This window comes from Littorina saxatilis, linkage group LG7, assembly GCF_037325665.1.
Source record: "Littorina saxatilis isolate snail1 linkage group LG7, US_GU_Lsax_2.0, whole genome shotgun sequence".
Lineage (NCBI taxonomy): Eukaryota > Metazoa > Mollusca > Gastropoda > Littorinimorpha > Littorinidae > Littorina > Littorina saxatilis.
In genome coordinates this window covers 33476078-33483377 of record NC_090251.1, presented here as the reverse complement: position 1 = coordinate 33483377, position 7300 = coordinate 33476078, and the positions used below count along the sequence as shown (strand labels likewise).

The following is a 7300-nucleotide window of genomic DNA, read 5'->3' as shown; positions in this document are numbered from 1 at the left end:
CGACGAGTGGCTTGACATTTTTAACGAATCATTACTGTAGCCTACTTGAAACCATCATCTGTTTCTGAATTTGTCATCAGTTATGATTGAGCAGTCTCATAGGAATCGTCCATAAAATGTTAAACCGAAAAAGGGCAGACGATTCTGAATCACACAGGCTGCTGTACAAAATCAGATCTAAAACGATATTTTGAACTGCGACGTCTGCGTAAATGCCCTGTAACAAAATACCTTGTCCTGGTCATGTGTATACACATCAGCTTCTATTGGGAAGATCAGTATTTTATATTAATCACAAATACAAGATTAGAAATAGTTCTGAAGATCGGCAAACTAGCAGATCTGTCCAAACCGGCATCGTTTCATGGTTGAAACTTGAATAATCCCAAATAGATCTGAGTGGGGGTAAGTTTTATAGTATTTCAATTTTTTACGGCAGTTTTATTTAAAGATAGTGTAGTGGATGTCTCTGGTGAAGACTACAGTTATATGAATTTTTTTGTTGTAATATTAAAATGATTGTTCTTTATTTACACAATTGAATAATTTGTAGTTATTTGTTTGCAGATGACGGCATACTGAGTGCTCCAAGAACATACGCCTGCTGGCATTTTGTGTCTTTTCTGAAGACGTCGAGGCAAGCAGAAGTCACGGTCCTGGCCACACACACACAATGACATGAACAAGAAATGATATTTTTTCATGGGCATATCCAGTATTAAAACGTTATTACCATGCAAACGCAACGATAAGAATTTAGAGAAGGTCATCGGTCACACACACACACACACACACACACACACACACTGGGCGGATCCGGCCTTTGTATTCTAAGTGGCGATTTTGGAAAGAAGTTGGCTAATTAGTTTGCTCAGGTTGCGCCAGATCTATCAGTTGTCCTTGTTGTGATTCAAATTTTTCTTCTTAATATATTTACTTTTTTGGAAGGTGTATTAGGGGATGTTTCTTGGCTCGGATTGATCCATTTTCCTTGTTTTTATCAACATTTGTCGGACCCCCCACCCCCCCCCCCCCCCCCCCCCCCCACCCCCCCCCCCCCCACCCCCCCCCCCCCCCCCAAGGAGGTTGAACGCTTCGCGTCTTCAACTAAACGCTTCGCGTGTCAAATTGTCCCTAAAAGAAATTTGGAATCTCCCCCTTAAAAATGATGTGATCCGCCCCTGCACACACACAAACACACACAAATAGAGAAGTAATAAATGGATACAGTTTTCCTTTATTTAAATTACAATCAGATGTGGTCGTAGAACAGGCACTGTAAACAAAACCTAGCATGATATACCACTTGTGTGATGTTTCGGTCAATATCTTTATTTTCCTTTCAGAAATACATTGGCGTTTTGAATGTCAAGGGAAGTGATACAAATGCTGCAGTGGGCTATCAAGAACGCGAAGGCAAACAAGGTAAATACCTACTTCTGACATTAGTTTACTTATTAACTCTTTCTATACTGGCCATTATCTCCCCAGTCTCTCCCCAGAAACTGGCCATTTGCATGGGTTTGCAAAAAAATTCTCAAAAATAAACAAAACAAGATGCAGCCTTCAAACTCATAGGTTTTATTGTGAATATATTGCTAAAACATATGCCAAAGTTTGGTTTCATTGTTGTGAAAAAAAATAAAAATATGATGTCCAGAATTTATGGGTATATTTTACGCAATACGAACAAGGGGGTATGTATTTTGACTTAGAAGCATTTTTTCTTATGAAGGCTCTGTTTGCAACAAAACTGTTTCTGTTTACTTGTATGAAGATTGTGCTTACACAAAAACATAACAAATACAAACTGATTTTCCATTTGGTGGTCATGTAAGCATTGTGAACATGTCCGAAAAATCTGATCACACACCATGTGGTCGACATGCAGACCTGAACGGCCAGTGTATGGTGGCAGAGTTGGAAAATAGGAAAAGATGCCAATCCTTCATCAAGAACCGAAGAAAATCGTCATTGTGATAAGTTTGCTTTCTTCTAAATCAAACGACTAGGATAGATGACAGACACAACGACAAACACATTCTTAATTGTGATATCAGGCCTAGGAACCCCTGATTTTCACTTGGAGCATTCTCAAAGAAACTTAGCGTATGTTAAGAAAAATGAGTGTTCTCCACACTTTGTCTTTTGTTGTTCGTTGTCGTTGCATGTCTACCGTTCCACAGCCACCTACTATAGCTGATGGGGTCTATGTCGACCAAAAGAATGGGATTCATTGTAGGTCGAGTTCCTGTAGGTGGATTCTCTGTATACCTAAGACTTTAAAATTGGCAATCTTGTATACAGGGAATACCACAGGGTGTAGTTCCTGTAGCGTTTTGCTAATATCAATGAAAGTCACGTGATGCTTAGCGACATCGTTAGAATTTGATGTTTTTCGATCTTTTTTTTTATATTTCTTAGAAATTCGAGTATGGTTTGCAAGTTTTATTGAAAAACTGCACCCTGTGGGATTCCCTGTATACTAGATTGCCAATTTTAAAGTCTTAGGTATACAGGGAATCCACCTACAGGAACTCGACCTACAGAGAATACCACTCTTTTGGTCGACATAGACCCCATCAGCCCTACTATAAGTGCAAGTGTTAAATGACGTATTCAGGCATGAAAATTCTCCGTATTTTCCGTATTTCTGAAAAGAATAAACCGTATATTTTTTTCCCCGTATTTTTCCTTTTTTTTAAAAATTTTTTTAATTGTTTTTAATTTTTTTAATTTTTAATTTTTTTTAAAATTTTTTATTTATTTAATTTTTTTTTCCCTAGTCATAGTTATAGTAAAATAGTTTTGGGGCCATGTTTGAATCCAATTTTAAGGCTCAGATAGCCCCAGATTGCACCAAATTGCACCCTTGAAAAAAAAAAATTCAGGGGGGGGCATGCCCCCGGACCCCCCTAGAAGTCTTGGCGCTTCGCGCCTGCGAAACTTGGCGCTACGCGCTGGCGAAACTTCGAATTTTTTTTTCAGTATTTTTTTTTTTTTCAGTTTTCATGCCTGGTATTTCCACAAAAGACTGCTTGCAGAGAATCATGTGATGCCAATGACAGGTAAGGACATGTGGTAATACATACTATGTTTTGGAACCAGGGAAAATGCAGCACAAATTATTTATCAACCAAATTGATTGACTTGTGCACCACGACAAAAGTTTTCTTTGATCCATAAAAGGTCTTTTGCCAGAAAAATTGCTCTGAACATCAAGTACCCTGCAAGGTGTCACACATTTACATTATTGAAATAAAAAGAAAACACACCAGTAACCAGGTTAGGTACTTTAATATCTATAATCAATATCTCGGCACGTTACTGCCTTCTTCGGGATAGTAAGCTGAACATTATTGAACAAAATAATCGGTTTAGATTGTATACTTTGATTCCTGAACGAAGAAGCAGAGGTACTGCATACAACTAGGACTGTAATATCAGCTTTTGCCTGAAACACACACACATACACTTATAAAATTAATGCAATGTCATTGTATGAAGCCAGAACAATCACTAACTTACATAGTTGGTCACACAATTACCCATCACTGAACAATAAATCGAAGTCGGGTGGATTCAATGACTAAAGCAGAAAAGGCTTTGAAAAAACCCTCATCACAAAACATCCCCCCCCCCCCCCCCCCCAAAAAAAAAATAATTAAATAAATAAATGAAATAAAACAGGTTGTGTATATAGCGCAGTAAACACCATGCAGGTACAAGCAAAGATTTGACAGTGATTATCCTTGTTTTATATAGCACACATTTTCTAGTTTTGATCTCTCTCTCTCTCTCTCTCTCCTCTCTCTCTCTCTCTCTCTCTCTCTCTCTCTCTCTCTCTCTCTCTCTCTCTCTCTCTCTCTCTCTCTCTCTCTCTCTCTCTCTCTCTCTCTCTCTCTCTCTCTCTCTCTGGAAAGTAATTTATTGACCTGTGGGTTATTTGCGTTTGTATACACATTGGTGATTCGTAAACTATGTTGAAAGAGATTGTCAAACAATATTATATGGGGTGTCTTAAAAAAAAAATCTGTCATTATTATCAGGCACACGGTTTTAACAAAGCTATGTCACGGAATGCAACATAAGTGGCTTAAAAAGTCGTGTTTTTGTGTGTGCAGGATATTCGCTAGGACAGGACCTCAAGCTGAACCAGCACAACAGCGATGCATTCTTCCATGGCTTCCACAAAAGTCTTTCACCTATAGCGGGCATTGCATACAGATAAATTCTTTAGACCAATTATACCTCTGTTCCCATGTTAAACATGGAATAATTCTGGACAAATGCGAGGACGTTAGCTTTTTTTTATTTTATTTTTTTTATCATTTTACTTATCATTAAAATTTGTTTAGATTTCGATTCGTAAACCATTTACAGTAATCCTTTGTTTTTTAACTTTGTTCATCTTACCACAGTCACTTCGTTGTTTAGATTTATCATTAAATTTGTTACCAATATGCAGGAAAAATGTAGAATAAAACCAGGAGAGCTTTCGGTAGAAGATATTTCCTGTGTCAAAAGTTAATGCTTATTCTGATTGATGGGTGCTCCAAACTAAGTTATTTTGACTGCCTTATTCGAATTCATTTCCAAGACAGGGCTGAGAAGTGGAGAAGCTTAGGAAAATATCGTAAAAATTCTCTGGGTGTTTATGCAAAACTTTCGAATATGTCAGATTTTACTTTAGAGATTTTAAATACTGTTAACTGACAGAAATGCTATAACTTCTACACCAATTGACTGGATAACTTCATATTCAGCATACTTAAACTTGATTTTATACATGTGCAGTTCACAAAGTGGCAAATTTTTAGGTTAAATTATCTAACTTTTGCATCACCAATGACACCAACGCTATCGTGTCTGAGGATTGCCCTGAACCTAGCTGTAACTGCATGCTTTCTTCAGGTCATCGATAGCCTGGGGGTTGAAGGGGATGTTTTTACATACTCAGACATTCAAAATAATCAAAAAGGTAAAAGCCTGAAGGGTTTAAATTAGGTAAAAATGGCTACCGCTCAATGTCAAAACTCGTTCTGTTTAGTCGACCCCCGAATTTGGAGAAAAAAATTAAAATTGCACAAAAGTCAGACCATTCAATTTACAAAATTGCCACTTACTGGAAAGGCAGAACATAAACTGAAGATAATGAATACCATATATAAAATAATTGGTTCAACAGATGCAGAAGTAATTTGCATGGTTGTGGGTGTCCTTTTTAGGGGGGTCAACCCTGTAGAAGAGACGATTTTCTTTAATTATCAATCCGTAATATATTGTTTGTTATGCATACAAGATTAACATTGACAAATACTTCAAGACTCCTCATTGATCTTAAGAAATGTTGTGGTTTTTTTTGTTACTGACTGATTCACTTCCTATTCACTTTACTCTACATAAGTCACGACAAGAAAAGCAAGGGAGGTAATTTCTTCGGAAGAGGTAATTCTCTCCCCTCAGAACGATTGTTGTAGTTTGTTTGATTTTGTTCCCTTCTAATAAGTATTATTGAGTCACTTGAGAAAAAGTGACTCTATGTAATCGGTCAGTGTTAGTCTGTCCGGCCGGCCGGCCGGCCGGCCGGCCGTCCGGCCGTCCGTAGACACCACCTTAACGTTGGACTTTTCTCGGAAACTATCAAAGCGATCGGGCTCATATTTTGTTTAGTCGTGACCTCCAATGACCTCTACACTTTAACGATGGTTTCGTTGACCTTTGACCTTTTTCAAGGTCACAGGTCAGCGTCAAAGGAAAAATTAGACATTTTATATCTTTGACAAAGTTCATCGGATGTGATTGAAACTTTGTAGGATTATTCTTTACATCAAAGTATTTACATCTGTAGCCTTTTACGAACGTTATCAGAAAAACAAGGGAGATAACTAGCCTTTTCTGTTCGGCAACACACAACTTAACGTTGGGCTTTTCTCGGAAACTATAAAAGTGACCGGGCTCAAATTTTATGTGAACGTGACTCCCAGTGACCTCTACACTTTGACGTCTGCTTTGGTGACCTTTGACCTTTTTCAAGGTCACAGGTATGTCTTGAATTCTTCAGGTATGCATTGTGTTGTGAATAGCAATTTCTTCCTGTCCATCTGATGCCTCATATAATATTCAGAACTGCGAAAGTGACTCGATCGAGCGTTTGCTCTTCTTGTTTAAAATAGATCTTTACATCTTGATGTGAAAGGCGCAGTACCCCCCTCCCCCCAGGATGTTAAATTCTAGGTTGTGTCCATGTAAAATCCTGATCCTAGTCAAGATCCGAGTTGGTTTTTCATGCAACTGTGCCTCTTTATGCCACTCAATTAGACATACTTTGCAATCCATAATTGCACGAAACTAAGTACAGGAAATACGTTGTTGTCGTGTTTTTAATATTACATAATGAAATAAAAAATGTCACAACTGGTTTCGTGTTGGGCTTTCTCTCTCTGTCTGAATCTCATAATTACTTACTTCTGAGGCCTGAAATGTGTTGCAGGCATTGTTCAGCTTACATTTATTGTTACAATTTTTGTGGATATGTTATTAAGTGTGTCTGTGTTTCTATCATTCGTCATCAGTGTGGTTAAAAAAAAAGCACACGTCAAAGTAATTTACCCTTCATCATTATCAAAACATGCAGATACAGGTAATAAATATTTGTGATACTTTAAACAAATACAATGTTTGTTTGTTGCGTTTTTTCTTTTTTTCAGAGCAAACACACATCGTATTTGTTCAAACGTGTATATTCTGCACTTTCTAATACCCTGCATGGATCTCCAAATCAAGAATAATGAAAAGGCGTCTAATAGCCCGGCAGCACTCACACGAACATGATAGAAGCTTGCATGCATGCACCCAGGCTCGCTGTCTTCGGCTAAAAGAGCTTACTGTTGGATCTTCGCTCAGACAAATGTAGCTGTCTTGTCCACTTGCTCCTGTCGCATAGATCTGCAATGTGCAACATCATTTTTGATTAATAAGTCTGAGGCACAGACAAACACACACGCGCGCACATTTGCGAGAGAATGCACGTCAGTCTATTCAATCAAACAGTATAAAAACATACCACAGACGTGGTGGTGGGAACTGGACATTCGCCGTATAACAAAATCAAGAGATTCATTTGTGTGTGTATGTTTAATCAAAAGTTCATCTTGCGCACATTCAGTCTATATTGTAACAGGACCCATCCCGTAAAAACTTCGAACAGATCTATTAAATTCTGAAATCCTTGACAAGTTTTTTTTCAATCATCTGTATCTGACCGAAGTAAAAAAATCAAAACATCAGCCAGTACACG

General features: G+C 37.9%; 1 long non-coding RNA gene across 1 annotated transcript; it reads left to right on the top strand.

The window, feature by feature from the left end:
• The first annotated feature begins 1139 nt into the window (after positions 1-1139).
• Positions 1140-4644, top strand: LOC138971231 (uncharacterized). The gene is made up of 3 exons (XR_011457201.1): positions 1140-1425; positions 3007-3068; positions 4125-4644. It is a non-coding gene; the product is annotated as an uncharacterized lncRNA (long non-coding RNA).
• Positions 4645-7300: the final 2656 nt, after the last annotated feature.